The following is a 15,925-nucleotide window of genomic DNA, read 5'->3' on the forward strand; positions in this document are numbered from 1 at the left end:
TGAATATAAGAAACGCGGGTTGATACAGCACGAGACGCTCGGGTTTCGTGAAAGTCGTGTTTCACGAATTGCCTATACATACGAGTAGTGAGCTATGATCTCGAGAGTCACGATCATGGTTCACGTCCCATGTAAACTCGGCTGATACCAACCATCGTTCAGAGCTCCGTTCATTGTGGCGCCACTATACGGCTGGAGGATATGGATAGTGCGCTTTTTTGAGTTTGTATTGGGAGTGGGAGACTTGTGGTGTTTGACGTGTTGGAAGTTGTTGGATTTATTTGTACTATTTAGAAGTATCGTCCTGATTTTTAGTAATTGAAACATTTTTTTTTTTTTTACAATTTGTTGTTTGTTTGCTTTTGTTTATTAATTTGTGTTCACATTTTTTACCTGTGTACCTTCTCTCGTTAGTCGAACATGAGGGAAATCGGAATGATTGAATAGAATTTCGACAGGTAAGATTTACTATACCATTCAGACATGTTCGTTTTCTGTAAGATTAATCCCGTTTTTGTTTTTTAGGCAGATTATAATAACGTGAAGGATTTTGAAAACTGATGATGCTTCCCGAAGAAAATGTGTGAAGCTTGTGACGAGCGGGTGAATTTAATTTAATTTTATTTTTTTGGTTCTCATTCAACTGCAATTATTCTAAGGTTTTATAATTTCAGTGTTTTCTATGTTTTGCCCTTCACGATGAACGTATAATAAAGAATATCTATACATAGTAAGAAGAAAAAGAGTAGAAACAGACTGGATTAGATTGAGGCCAAGCATAAGATTCAAATTATTTCTGTGGTATTTAAATACTTAAAGGAATCGTTATTGAAAGTTGAGTTGGTCGCACCATACAGTGAACATCCGTAGTGTGCCTTCTGATGTTAGTGTTTAGCGAAATACCAAGGTGCTAACTTGTAACTATGAGCTTGCTCCAGACATGAAGTGACCAGATTATCTGTTGTCCGAACTGGGGCATCTCATTATAATGAAGTAACTACTGTTTTGACGTGGAAAAATCTAGTCTATGTGAACATTTTTCCTAATAAAAAAAAAAAAAAAATGCAAATTTGTTTATTCATGAAAGCTGCATTTTAGCGGAAAAAAGACATTATTATTAGCAGCTGTATGGTGCAAGGAAGCCTGAGGCTTATGCTGCACCAACCAAAAAAAATTCCCTGAGAGAGAGAGAGAGAGAGAGAGAGAGTGAGTGAAAAGTATAAGGGAATCACCAAGAAAGAGAAAATGATGATATCCAGCTTTGCTTGTTTGTTAACATCCAGCCAGTCATCATGAGCATTGGAGAATTTCATTTCACAAATATCGCATTGCACTTTATGTTCATTTTTAAGTTTTATTTTCTTAAGAAAATTGAACTTTATCTGAAAATCAGTATTGAATATATAATGCTTTCAGGGTGCATAAACAATGATAATTTAAGTTATATTGGATAACAAATTTTAAGGTTTTGATTTTTTTCCTCCGTGAATACAGTGCATTTTATGGATTTTGATGACCTTAATCCAAATTTGAAGTCAGAGATTGCATAGTAGCCACAGAATCAGAGGAATGGAGATTATGCTTATTGAAATTTTTAATGAAAATTTAACAAGTATTACAATAAATGGTGCGAAAATATAGTCAACTTTTTTTTGTTTGTGTTTACTTTTGTAATGATCAGACTCCTCTGACCTGTGTCCAGTAGTATTCTGTGAGCATACTGGGTTTCCACTCTCCTTGAAGTTTCTCCATATCTTGAAAAAATATCCACCTTGGTCATCATTAATGGGTCCAAGCACATCTGTCCTACAACTGTCTTTCCTCAATTTAAATTTATGCCATCTCAGGGAATTATTCTGAGCAAGAGGAAGAATCCCATCTGCATTGAGCATGCTCAAACCATTCAAGGCTTTATACACCTCAATCAGATCACCTCGCAGATGCCTAGTCACCAGACACTGTAATTTGCAAAACTTAGCCTTTCTTTGTAAGATCAACCCTTTGTTCCATTCACTAATCTTGTTGCCCTTCTCTGTACTCATTCTAGCATCACTACATCCTTCTTAAAATGAGGCCTCCAGACCTGTATACACTACTCAAGGTGTGGCCTGACCATTGCCTTGTACAAGGGGATAATCATCTCCTTATGACTGCTAGAAAAATTCCTGTATATCCTTAAATTCGGTGTGCTCAACCCATTCAAGGCCTTATACATCTCAATGAGATCACCATGCAGGTGCCTAGTCTCCAGGCGCCTCCGTAGCCAGGTGGGAAGGAGCAGCAGTGCGTAGCACACGCTTCTTGATTAGACCGGGGTTCGAGCCCGTCACCTCCAAATACGGAGGATGCGGAAAGGTCAGGGAATGATCACCGCATATCCTGGAGCAATATGGCCTTAGTTGCTAATGCTCCTAAAAACCAAATAACAAACAAACAAGCCTAGTCTCCAGCCGCTGCAATTTGCAGAACTTAAGCCTCTCTTGGTAAGATGATCCCTTCATTTCCCTCACCAATCTCGTTGCCCTTCTCTGTACACACTCTGTACACACTCAAGCAAATCTACATCCTTCCTAAAATGAGGCCTCCAGACCTGTACTAAAGGCATGGCCTAACCATTGCCTTATGCAAAGGGATAATTGCCTTCTTTTCCCTGCTAGCAAAATTCCTGTATATCATTGACAAAACTCCATGACTTGCTCTTGCAACCTGTCTGCTTTGCTCAGAAAACTTCATATCTGACTGCACAATTACTTCCAGGTCTTTTTCATTTTCTATCGCCCTAAGTGTTGTACCACACAGTTGGTATGTTCCTCTGGGGAATGGCGCCTCTGTAGCCAGGTGGGCAGGAGCAGCAGTGCGTAGCACATGGTTCGAGCCCGTGAGCCACCAAATACGGAGGATGCTGGAAGGTCAGGGAATGACCACCACATATCCCCAGAGCAATATGGCCTTAGTTGCTAATGCTCCTAAAAACCAACAGCAACATCCTCTGGGGTTACTTTTACCCATATGCAGTAAATTGGGAATGAAGGAAGTGTATTTTTGTTGCAACTGAGATTTTGACAGTTTTGTAATAAAAAATGATCTGTGAAGATTTTGTGGTTGTCTGCTTTGTTATTGTCAAAAAAAAAAAAAAAAGAAAAAAAGTTCATAAACTTTCTCGAAGAATTTTCAAGCTTCCAATTCAAAAGGATTTAACATTCTTTTCAAAATTTTCGCCTTCTAGTGACGCTCTGCTGACCTGTGAACACACTTCCTTTAAATTTGGATCCTATTGCATTTAGTTTTAAATATTGAAAGCCATATCTCCATTCCTGTACATTGCTTTTTCAAAAGTCTTTATTAGACCTGACTATCTGGTTATTATGGGCTCAAACCCAGGGTCCTGAGCTGGATATCATCATTCTTCTCTTTCTTGGTGATTCCTTTCTACTTCTGACCCTCTCTCTCGTTCTCACACACGGTAAGTAGGGAATTTTTTTTTTTTTTTTTTCCTTGGTGCAGCATAAGCCTTGAGCTTCCTTGCAACATATGGCTAATAATAATAATATGAAGCAGTGGTAGAAATGTTTGTTCAATCAACTAGATAACATTTTTCTTTCAGGTCTGAGATTTGTGGTAGAGGGCTAGATCTTAGTTTTGTGATGATTAATTTTGGTTTGACTGCCCCACTTCGTTGCAAAAAGCAACACATTGTTTTTTGACTGTCCCAAAAAAGCAACAATATTTTTTATAGTCAGATTGTTGACCTAAGAGATTCTTATAACTTTGAAATCTCCCGACAGATACTGCCTGTATTTATAGTACTCCACTTTTCTTAAGAGAAGTTACATGTTTTCATGGATGTATTTCATACATCCATGAAAACATGTAACTAAATCATGGATGTATTTCATACATCCATGAAAACTACATGAAAAATACATCCATGAAAATCAGTTTTGGAGTAGTATGTAGCTCATATACCTAATTTCTAAGGATATCAAGAAAACGCCTCCAATCTTCAGGTGTATGTTGTTTTCCCATACCATCAAGCAGCCTATCAGCATTATTAGAGTAGTAAAATAAAGCAGAATATGAAGAATGCTGTATTTGTTGGTTGTGATACACAATTGTTGTTTTTTTTATATTTTTTTTTGCAGTAAATTCTGTTCCTTCATTCTGTACCTTACATAGATTTAAATCAACACAGGATCATTTAATTCACTTGAGTTGTAAGATGATGCTTTTTTGGGTCTGGGCATCCATATTCGTGGGTTGTTTGTATTAGGCCATCTGTGTATTAAATGAAAGAGGAACAGATGATAGTTTCACTTTGACCAACTGATCTAATGGCTTTAGGTATATTCAGACACCCCAATTTTTTTTTTGCTTTCCATCAATTTTATTTATACTAAAGCAGAGCTGCTGAAATTATTGGTAATTTCTTTCCACACCATGGGAACAGCAAATTCTATTGATGTTTATGTTAATTTTCTAGTCAGCTTCCAAGGTGTGAAGCACTTGGAGTATGTATATATCTGAGTAGCACTTGCAGTATATATGAGGAGCCAACTTCTTGTTCTGATGACTTAATTTGCTTTCAAAATGAAGTTCAAATGCTTTCTTTAACCTTTTCTGCAGTGTGTGTGAATATGTATATGTACACTCCCACCTAAAAGTTTGGAATCACATCATATGACAACAGTTTTCGTTAATTTTTTTGAAATTAGCTATGACAATATATAAAAAATAAAAAAAACAGCATACTACAAAGTATTTTATGATTTTTAGCATTAGCATTAGTAGGGGCATTTGATGCAAGAAAGCAAGCTTATGCAGCATCAGCCAAAAAAAAAAAAAAAAACCACTTCCACTTCACCCCTCTGTTCGTTCAAAATACCTGTCCATCTGAGCCTTAAACTTATTTAGGCTATCAACTTCCATGACAAGGGATGGAAGTCTGTTCCACCAACCAACCAGCAAATTTCTGCCTTTTTGGCAAATTTCTGCACATCTATCCTACATCTGTCTTTCCTCAATTTCAATTTATGCCTTCTCAGGTGATTATTCTGAGCGAGAGGAAGAATCCCATCAGCATTGAGCATGCTCAAACCATTCAAGGCTTTATACACCTCTATCAGATCACCTCGTTGGTGCCTATCAGATCACCTCGCTGGTGCCTCTAGTCTCCAGACACTGTAATTTGCAAAACTTAAGCCTTTCTTTGTAAGAGCACCCCTTTGTTCCATTCACTAATCTTGTTGCCCTTCTCTGTACTTGTTCCAGCAGCTCTACATCCTTCTTGAAATGAGGCCTCCAGACCTGTATACAGTACTCTAGGTGTGGTCTGACCATTGCCTTATACAAGGGAATAATCACCTCCTTATCCCTGCTAGAAAAATTCCTATATATCATTGACAATACACCATGAGCTACTCTTGCAACCCATCTGCACTGCTCAGAGAACTTCATATCTGCCTGCACAACCACCCCCAGGTCCCTTTCATTCTCTACCACTGTCAGTGTAGTACCACAGAGTTGATACGTTGCTCTGGGGTTGCTGTTTCCCATGTGTAGTACTTTACATTTGTCAATGTTAAACTTCATTTGCCACCTCTCAGCCCATCTGCTCAACCTTTCCAGATCCTGTTGCAGCAGCATAGTGTCAGTAGTGTCCTTGACAACCCTGCCTACCTTTGTATCATCTGCAAACTTCGACATTAAGCTTGATATACCATGATCAATATCATTTATGAATACAGAAAACAATAATGGACCCAACACTGAGCCCTGAGGGACTCCACTAATAACATTAGTCCACGACGAGCAGTGTCCATTGATTACCACTCTGTCTTCTCCCCCTCAGCCACCCCTTTATCCACAGCAGCAATTTGCCTCCAATGTCACACTGCTTCAATTTGTGCAGCAGTCTTCCATGTGCAACAGTATCAAAAGCCTTTCTAAGATCCAAGTATATAATATCAAAGTTATTCCCTGCATCCAGTTCCTTTGTGACTGCATCATAGTATCCAATCAAATTGGTCAGGCAAGACTTCCCCTTAACAAAACCATGCTGTGTCCGAGCTATAACTGAAGTCTTGTCTAAATGATCCTGCAGTGCTTCTTTAACTAGTGCCTCCATTAATTTTCCTGGAACAGAAGTTAAACTCACAGGTCTATAATTACTTGTGTCAGCCTTTGATCCTCCTTTATGAATTGGGGTCACATTTGCACATCTCCAGTCTGTGGGTACTTCCCCTGAGTCCAAGGAAGCTCTCATAATTATCGCTAAGGGTTTGCTTACTTCCTTTGCTGCCTCCTTTAATATAACTGGATAGATCCCATCCACCCCAGGTGCCTTTCTTGTGTTTATCTTCAACAATTTCCCCTCCACTTTACTCTCAGTTATTACAAGATTCTGTAGCTAGAGTTGAATACACCTCTGGCTTTCCCCTCGCTAAATAACTCCTCATGTGTGAATGTCGATGCAAACCCCTCGACGTGGGCACCTGTACGTGGTGAGGGGACCTCCCAGTGACGCTGCTGGACTTCCAGACTAGCATTACTGGGATCCAACGCCCACAGCCCAGGTTCCAGGCTTACATCAATGGAATCCGGCGTGTTTGCCGTGCGCTGCGACCCATGGAAATTCGGAAAGGGGGATCCTGGTGGTTGAGGGGCCCAGCTTCAATACACCACTTTGGCCCCTGTTTCGACAAGACGGGTGGTCCTGGAAGGCCCGGCTAGGATCAGTCGGCTAGTAGGCTCGCCTGCGAGGTCAACCGTGTCAATGCCACGCCCCTACCCTCATGGTCCGAGGGACAGGATTCAGGCTGGCGGCAGTGCGGGTATAGTGTCTGGGTAGCACTGGCGTCCCACTCCCGAGCGCATTTATTGCATGCCGGGTAGTAGGCGTCCCTTTGGGCTCCGTGGTGGGTGGGGAGCCCGGGCACTGAACAATTTAAAAACTATATGAATCCTGATAAACTTACTTCTTCAGGGGCCCCAACCCGGTCTCTATCAGAAATCAATGAAAAAGATACAGATAGCATTATTGCTAAAAAGAGGCAGCGAACCGAATTACCATCAGGGCCTGTCCCAAGGTTCTTAATCATGCATTCTACAAATGAAACACCGATTGGTAAAATGTCGCCCTTTTTTATTCAAAAAGGATTAGATGGGTTAGCAGGTTCACCCAAATCAGTTAAGAGGCTTCGTTCTGGAGACCTTTTAATTGAAACTAAAAATGACAGGCAATCTGAACATCTACTCCGAACAACATCAATCAGAGGAATACCTATAACAGTGACACCACACAGAACACTCAATTCATCGAGAGGTGTCATTTCGGAGTGGGACCTTCTCGACGGAACCGAGGAGGAAATCTGCTCCGAATTAAAACCACAGGGAGTTATTGCCGTCAAAAGAATTACTGCGCGAAGGGATGGAAAACTTGTTAAAACCAGGAGCGTTATCCTGACTTTTAACTCTCCTAAACCTCCTGATGAGATTAAAGCTGGATACATCAATTGTTCAGTGCGTCCATACGTTCCGAACCCTTTACGATGTTTTAAATGCCAGAAGTGTGGACACTCTCAAATGGCCTGCCGTGGAGTCCTTGCATGCGCTCGATGCGGTGCAAAGGACCATGAAACAACAGCATGTTCAGCCGCAAAACCCACCTGTATTAACTGTGAAGGCGAACACCCGGCCTACTCACGAGCATGCCAGAGGTGGAAAGAAGAAAAAGAAATTCAATGGCTGAAGGCAGAGCTAAATATATCATACCAGGAGGCAAGGAAATCGGTAAAACCCATGAATATCAACAAACCTACCTATGCCCAGAAGGTAGCAGGGAGATGTTCCGTCGGAACTCAGACGGACATGACCATTCCTCCAAAGGAGTCTTTCACTCCCATCGCGCGTTATCTTTTAAGTTCTCAAAAACCTGTACAGAAAAACCAATCAGCTGCCACTCCTATATCAGTACCTCCTAATGCTCCACAAGCAACAAAGGAAATTATGAAAGAAAAGAATAAGAAAGGGGAAGTCCCCCCCCACCAGAACCCAAGAAAACATGGATGTCGAGCAGAAGGAGGTACCTGAAGATTCAGTCTTGGAACTCTTTGCGGAGGAGGAAATGGACACGGGACAGCGTCCATTCTTCCCCAAAAAAGATAAACCCAAGACTGATAAAAGTAAGCCCTCAGCACCTCGGAAGCCGCCTGATGGACCCACCAAGCCAAAATAATGGCTAAATTCGTACAATGGAATTGTCGTGGATTCCGGCGAAATATTGATGGCATCAAGGCCCTCCTGCAAAAGCACGAGCCAGTTTGCTTTTGCTTGCAGGAGACATATCTAAAGGCAAATGACGATCCCACCATGCACAACGTCACAATTTTTTGAAAGGATAGAATTGCGGATGGCTCTGCTCACGGAGGAGTGGCTATCCTTGTGGGTAACCAGACCCCAGTGCAGCCCTTGCTAATTACAACTAGCATAGAAGTTGTTGCAATTCACCTTATTGTGGGATTTTTATTAACGGTCTGCTCTATCTATTTGCCACCTGGGACTGACATCTCCGAGGAAGACCTTGATGATCTTCTAACGCAGTTGCCTCCCCCTTTCTTACTTCTCGGGGACTTTAATGGACATAACACACTGTGGGGTAGTGCTAACATCAATGGAAGGGCACGAGTCATAGAGCATATGCTAAATGACAATGACCTTTCCCTTCTAAATACTGGAACAAATACCTTCTTCCACATGCCTACCCGAACTTTTTCTGCCATTGATCTCTCTATCTGCTCCCCTTCTCTACTCCCTTCACTCACTTGGGAAGTGGAGGAGAATCCATACTGAAGTGATCACTTCTCTGTGATAACCTCGTTACACAGTGGGAGACCATGTCTTCCCTTCAGGTTACCACGGTGGAAGATTGATCAGGCTGACTGGACTGCCTTCCAACATCAGGCAAATTTTGATCTTAGCACAGTCAGTCAAGAGCCTATCAATGATGCAGTTAAGTACATCACAGAAAATATTGTCCAAGCAGCTGCGAATGCTGTTCCAAAAACATCTGCTTGGTTTCCACCATTTCCCAAACCTTGGTGGAATTCACAATGCACAGCAGCAAAAAAGACTCAAAACAAAGCGTGAGGGATATTCCGCCGATATCCTACCACGACCAACCTTATAGCCTCTAAACGCGCACTTGCCAAAGCACGATATATCCACCGTCAGAGTCAAAAGGAATCGTGGATCCGTTTTACATCATCCATTAACCAGTCTACCAACTCTAAGGTAGTCTGGGATAAAATCCGGAAAATGAAAGGAAAATAGCCGACCGGGCTAGCCGAGTGGGTAAAGTACCTGCCCGGCAACCCAAAGGTCGCGGGTTCGATTCCCGCCTCGGGCTTGGATCAAAGTACTGCAAAAACCTTGGGAGGTGCAATATGGCCACAGAAGCCGATGCGCCAACAACTACCAAATCAAAAAAAAAAAAAAAAAAAAAAAAGGGAAAATATACATCCCACCCTTCTTCAATCCTAGATTATAATGGATGCGCTATTGCAGATCCAACTGTGGGCCTATATGAGGGCCTATATTCTTGTGGGCCTATATGAGAGCTTGAAGGACAGGGTGGATGCCCTCGAAGAAACTAAATTGAGGGGCCCATCAAGCTCTCAGCTGCCCACATCAACGCCAGAGCTTGCACTTGGGCATCGCGTGACACAGAGACAACTCCCAAGGCAGAATGCGCTGGTCCCGAAGGAACTAGTAGTTGTTGGTGACTCTATTGTCAGGGAAACGGGGAACATGCTTTGTAAAAAAGATAGGTGGAACAGGACCAGGGTATGTCTGCCAGGGGCAAAGGTTGATGACGTTGTAGAGCGAATATCATCTTTTAAGGGCACAAAAGGTGATATAGTTGTACACGTTGGCACTAATAATATTAAGAGTAGGAGACCGGCAGAATTACTTAACAAGTACAGGTCACTGTTGAACAAAAGCCGAGAATTAGGGTTGAATTTGAAAGTGTCTGCAATTCTGCCCAGACACGATAGGAGGGAGAATATGATGAGAGCCTTGTCGATCAATTCGGCCCTGGAAAGATTGTGCAAGGCTCAAGGGGTAGAATTTTTTTCAGCCTGGACTGTACTTGTTAACAGGAGAGATTGCTTCTACAGGGATGGGATACACTTAAATAGAAAGGGTGCAAGAATATTTGCTGATGCTATCGAGGCAGTGTTAGGTGGGTCGGAAAACTGCTAGCTTGGGGGGAGACAAAGACCAATAGATTGACAGTAGCCACTGGCAGAGGTGAAAGAGATTCTTGCACTGCTTCTATTAGAATAAGCAGAAGCCTGAAAAACAAGATGCATGGTATTTCAGAGACTGCTGGGAGCCATTGCGGTACAAATAAACACATGGGTTGTGTTAGGGTAGCTAAGAATAGAAACAGGTGCAGGTATACTTGCGTGTACACCAATGCTAGGAGTTTAGTAAATAAATTTGATGAATTTGAGGTATTGCTCAAAACATCAAAGGCAGATATTGTTGGGATATCAGAGACGTGGTGTCACACAGATATAAGGGATGCAGAACTGGAATTTGGGGAGTACAACGTCTACAGAAAGGATAGACAGGATAGGAAGTGAGGGGGGGTTATGCTATTAGTTAAGAAACACATAAAAACCAAGGAAGTGAAGCCAGTCGACATCGCTGGACAGTGCAGTGTTGAGTCAGTTTGGTGTGACATAAGCATTGGGAGATCAAAATTGAGAGTAGGAGTGTGCTATAGGCCTAATGACTCTGATGAGTATAATAAGGAACTGTACAGGGAAATAGAGTGGGCCAGTAAATCAGAGTGTCTTATAATGGGAGATTTTAATTTCCCAGATATTGACTGGAATTTGGGGGCTGGTTACTCACACACTAGCAGGGCTTTTGTGGATTTATTGGATGATTGTTTTCTACATCAGCATGTTCAGGAGGCAACTAGAGGGAGTAATACTCTTGATTTGATTATCAGCAGTGATTCTTCATGCATTAAGAATCTGCAGATAAATGAACCACTAGGTGGCAGTGATCACAGTGTGCTGAAGTGGGATTTACTGAAAGAGGTAACTACCATTAGGGGTAAAGGGAAGGGTTATTGCTTCCGTAAAGGCGACTACGATGGACTGAGACAGTATTTAAATTCTATACAGTGGGACCAACTGATGATGTTACCAACAGCAAATTCAAAATGGGAAGCATTCAAAGAACATATCTTGGAAGCTACCAGGCTTTACATACCAACTAAGAAATATTGTTCAAGGTTTAGGCCAAAATGGATGTCAGATGAACTAATGAGGCATATGGCAGAGAAGAAAAATGCATGGGATACTTACAAATTAACACATGACACAGAAGCCTATGATAGATACAAGTTGATATGCAACCAAGTTACAAAGGAGGTTAGGCAGGCGAAGGCAGATGACGAGAAATCCTTGGCAAGGGATGCAAAGAAAAACAGCAAAGAGTTCTTTACTTATGTAAACTCTAGAAGGAAGGGGATGAATCAGATTGGTCCACTTGATATTGATGGGTCAACTGTTGATGATCCTGCTCAGGTAGCTAACAAACTAAATGAATATTTTGCATCGACATTCACACATGAGGAGTTATTCAGCAAGGGGAATGCCAGAGGTGTATTCAACTCTAGCAGTAAGCTACAGAATCTTGAAATAACTGGGAGTAAAGTGGAGGAGAAACTTTTGAAGATAAACACAAGAAAGGCACCCGGGGTGGATGGGATCTCTCCAGTTATATTAAAGGAGGCAGCAAAGGAAGTAAGCAAACCCTTAGCCATAATTATGAGAGCTTCCTTGGACTCAGGGGAGGTACCCATAGACTGGAAATGTGCAAATGTGACCCCAATTCACAAAGGAGGATCAAAGGCTGACACAAGTAACTATAGACCTGTGAGCTTAACTTCTGTTCCAGGAAAATTAATGGAGGCACTGGTTAAAGAAGCACTGCAGGATCATTTAGACAAGACTTCAGTTATAGCTCAGACACAGCATGGTTTTGTTAAGGGGAAGTCCAAGTTTGCAGATGATACAAAGGTTGGCAGGGTTGTCAAGGACACTACTGACACTACACTGCTGCAACAGGATCTGGAAAGGTTGAGCAGATGGGCTGAGAGGTGGCAAATGAAGTTTAACATTGACAAATGTAAAGTACTACACATGGGAAACAGCAACCCCAGGGCAACGTATCAACTCTGTGGTACTACACTGACAGTGGTAGAGAATGAAAGGGACTTGGGGGTGATTGTGCAGGCAGATATGAAGTTCTCTGAGCAGTGCAGACGGGCTGCAAGAGTAGCTCATGGAGTATTGTCAATGATATACAGGAATTTTTCCAGCAGGGATAAGGAGGTGATTATTCCATTGTATAAGGCAATGGTCAGGCCACACCTAGAGTACTGTATACAGGTCTGGAGGCCTCATTTCAAGAAGGATGTAGAGCTGCTGGAACGAGTACAGAGAAGGGCAACAAGATTAGTGAATGGAACAAAGGGGGGGCTTAAGTTTTGCAAATTACAGTGTCTTGAGACTAGGCACCAGCGAGGTGATCTGATAGAGGTGTATAAAGCCTTGAATGGTTTAAGCATGCTCAATGCTGATGGGATTCTTCCTCTAGCTCAGAAAAATCACCTGAGAGGGCATAAATTCAAATTGAGGAAAGACAGATGTAGGATAGACGTGCGGAAATTTGCCTTTAACCAGCGGGTGGTTGGTTGGTGGAACAGACTGCCATCCCTTGTGGTGGAGGTTGATAGCCTAAATAAGTTTAAGGCTCAGCTGGACAGGTATTTTGAACGAACAGAGGGGTGAAGTGGAAGTGGGTTTTTTTTTTTTTTTTTTTTTGGCTGATGCTGCATAAGCTTGCTTTCTTGCATCAAATGCCTCTACTAATGCTAATGCTAAAACTGCAATAGCCAATTCTCTTGGGGAAACATTCTCTAACATCTCTGCAACATCTTCGTATTCCCCAGAGTTCCTGGTCCTGAAATATAAAATCGAAAAACAGGCACTTAACTTTAAATCTAAGAGCATTTATCCCTACAACGGGGATTTCACTATTCAGGAACTGAAAAGAGCCCTCGCTCTTTCCAAAGCAAGTGCTGTTGGACCAGATGGCATCCATTATGAAATGATTAAACATCTTTCACCAAAATCTATGGATTATCTGCTCTTTCTATATAACAGAATCTTTATTGAAGGGCAGTTTCCGGACTCCTGGTGCAAATCAATCGTTCTTGCCTTTGCTAAGCCAGGAAAGGATCCAAAAGTCACTACCAATTATCGTCCTATTGCTCTGACTAGCTGTCTGTGCAAAATCCTGGAGAGAATGGTTAATTCTCATTTAATATGGTACTTAGAATCAAATGACCTCTCCAACATCCAGTGCGGCTTCTGAAGGAACCGGTCCACCTTGGACCATCTTATTAGACTGGAAACATCCATCCGGGATGCTTTCCTAAAACGCGAACACTTGGTGTTGGTGTTCTTTGACATGGAGAAAGCGTATGACACAACTTGGAGATTTGGCATTTTAAAAGATTTACATAGCCTAGGCCTTAGAGGGAACTCCCCTTTTTTATTCAAAACTTTTTAGCCAATCGATCATTCCAAGTTCGTGTGGGATCCTCACTCTCTCGCTCCTTTAGCCAAGAGGAAGGAGTACCACAAGGATCAGTATTAAGTGTCACGCTTTTCGCCATCAAAATAAATTCAATCACAGAACAACTTCCTCCAACTGTAAACAGTGCCCTCTATGTTGATGACTAGCATTTTTTGTCAGTCGTGCAACATGAGGGTTATTGAAAGACAACTGCAGAAAGCCATTGATAATCTGAATTCCTGGGCACTTGCTAATGGCTTCAGGTTCTCGCCTGAGAAGACCGTTTGCGTACACTTTTGTCGCAAGCTTAATCTTCATCCTGAACCTGAATTAAAGCTCGGACAAAATGCTATTCCAGTAGCAGCGAACACAAAATTCTTGGGACTCATATTCGATAAAAAACTGACCCTTTTGGATCATATTCGTCAACTTCGCACAAAGTGCACACGTGGGCTTAATATTCTCTGCTCGCTCTCCTCTACATCTTGGGGAGCAGACCAATGCACCCTTCTTCGGCTTTACCGTGCACTTGTGCGATCCAAATTAGATTATGGTTCCCAGGTATATTCCTCAGCCAGAGACAGTGTCCTTTGATGGCTGGACCCCGTCCATCATCAGGCCCTACGTATTGCTACTGGAGCATATCGCACATCTCCTGTCCAGAGCTTATACGTCGAAGCAAACAAACCACCGTTATCGCTTCGACGTAAGCAGTTGTCTTTAAAGTATGCTTTAAAACTGAAATCCCTTCCAGACCATCCTACGTGGCCCTTCGTTTTTGAACCACGATGGGAAAATTTATATAATACTCGTAAGACTGCCAATCGTCCTTTTGATATTCGTCTCCAAGAGCTACTCAAAGAACTTAATATCAAGGTAGACAAGGTTGCCCAAACACCAAAGCAACCATTTCCACCCTGGCATGCTCATGTTCCGGCATGTGACTTGTCTCTTAGTAATTGGGGAAAGTCGGACACTCCATCACCTGTCTACCTGCAGCTTCATTCAGCACACTGAACTGAATATTCCGATTTTGCGCCAGTCTACACAGACGGTTCGAAGTCGGAATCATATGTGTGATCTGCTGCTGTCTTTACAGACAGCTCTACATAGGAGCAGATTCCCTCTGAATGCAGCATATTTACTGCAGAGCTGCACGCTATAGAGTTAGCCTTGGATCACATTAGTGAATGCCAATACAAACGGTTCATTTTATATTCCGACTCTCTCAGCATGTTACAGGCTTTAATATCTGTGAGATATAATCCTCATCCGGTTCTGTCTAGTATTCAGCAGAAGATTCACTTCCTCCGTGGACGTGAATATGATATCCGCTTCTGCTGGATTCCCAGCCACATTGGGATTAGGGGAAATGATTTGGCTGACGCCGCAGCCAAATCAGCAATTCCCAATAATAACCGCTGCCTGTCAGTCCCCTATACAGACTACAGGCAAATAATACACGAGAAGATTCACTCCCAATGGCAGGATTCGTGGAATAGACAGACTGCGAATAAATTATATCATATAAAGCCTGTAATTGAACCGTGGCAGTCTAGTCTGCGCAGGAATCGTAAGGAGGAAGTTGTTCTTGCCCGGACCTGCATAGGACACAGTCATTTAACTCATTCGTTTCTGCTGAGGGCTGATGACCCTCCTATGTGTGTCCTGTGGCACAATCTTAACGATCAGACACCTTTTAACTGACTGTCCAGATTTTAGCAGCACCCGTTTTACCGCTTTTAATCATCTGACTGAGCCTTATACACTCAATGAGATTTTATCCGACAATGACAATGTGTCTGCTATTTTTAGCTTTTTTGAAAGCAATAAAGGTTTTTAATCATATTTAAAATTTATATGTTATTGTTATTTCTTTTATTGATTTATCTGTAGATGTGGACATGGTGGCCTAATTAATTAGGTTTTATATTTATATATTAATTTTTATATATACCTGGTCTTGGTGCATTCTAGCCTTAGTTGCTAATGCGCCAATAAAACCCAAATCAATCAATTAATCAAACAGTCGATGCAAAATATTCATTTAGTTTGTTAGCTACCTGAGCAGGATCATCAACAGTTGACCCATCGATATCAAGTGGACCAATCTGATTCATCCCCTTCCTTCTAGAGTTTACATAAGTAAAGAACTCTTTGCTGTTTTTCTTTGCATTCCTTGCCAAAGATTTCTCATAATCTGCTTTCGCCTGCCTAACCTCCTTTGTAACTTGGTTACAGAGCAACTTATATCTATCATAGG

General features: G+C 41.9%; 1 protein-coding gene across 3 annotated transcripts in view; it reads left to right on the forward strand.

Moving 5' to 3' along the window:
- Positions 1-360: 360 nt before the first annotated feature.
- LOC150077559 (uncharacterized) overlaps positions 361-15,925 on the forward strand; it is a 536,301-nt gene continuing 520,736 nt past the window's right edge. For all 3 annotated transcript variants that reach the window (XM_090386199.1, XM_090386201.1, XM_090386200.1), the window contains exon 1: positions 361-458. The gene's annotated coding sequence lies outside the window, so the exon portion shown is untranslated. The remainder of the gene's footprint in view (positions 459-15,925) is intronic.

This window comes from Mastigoproctus giganteus, chromosome 12, assembly GCF_048544385.1.
Source record: "Mastigoproctus giganteus isolate SK-2022 chromosome 12, ASM4854438v1, whole genome shotgun sequence".
Taxonomy (NCBI): Eukaryota; Metazoa; Arthropoda; class Arachnida; order Uropygi; family Thelyphonidae; genus Mastigoproctus; species Mastigoproctus giganteus.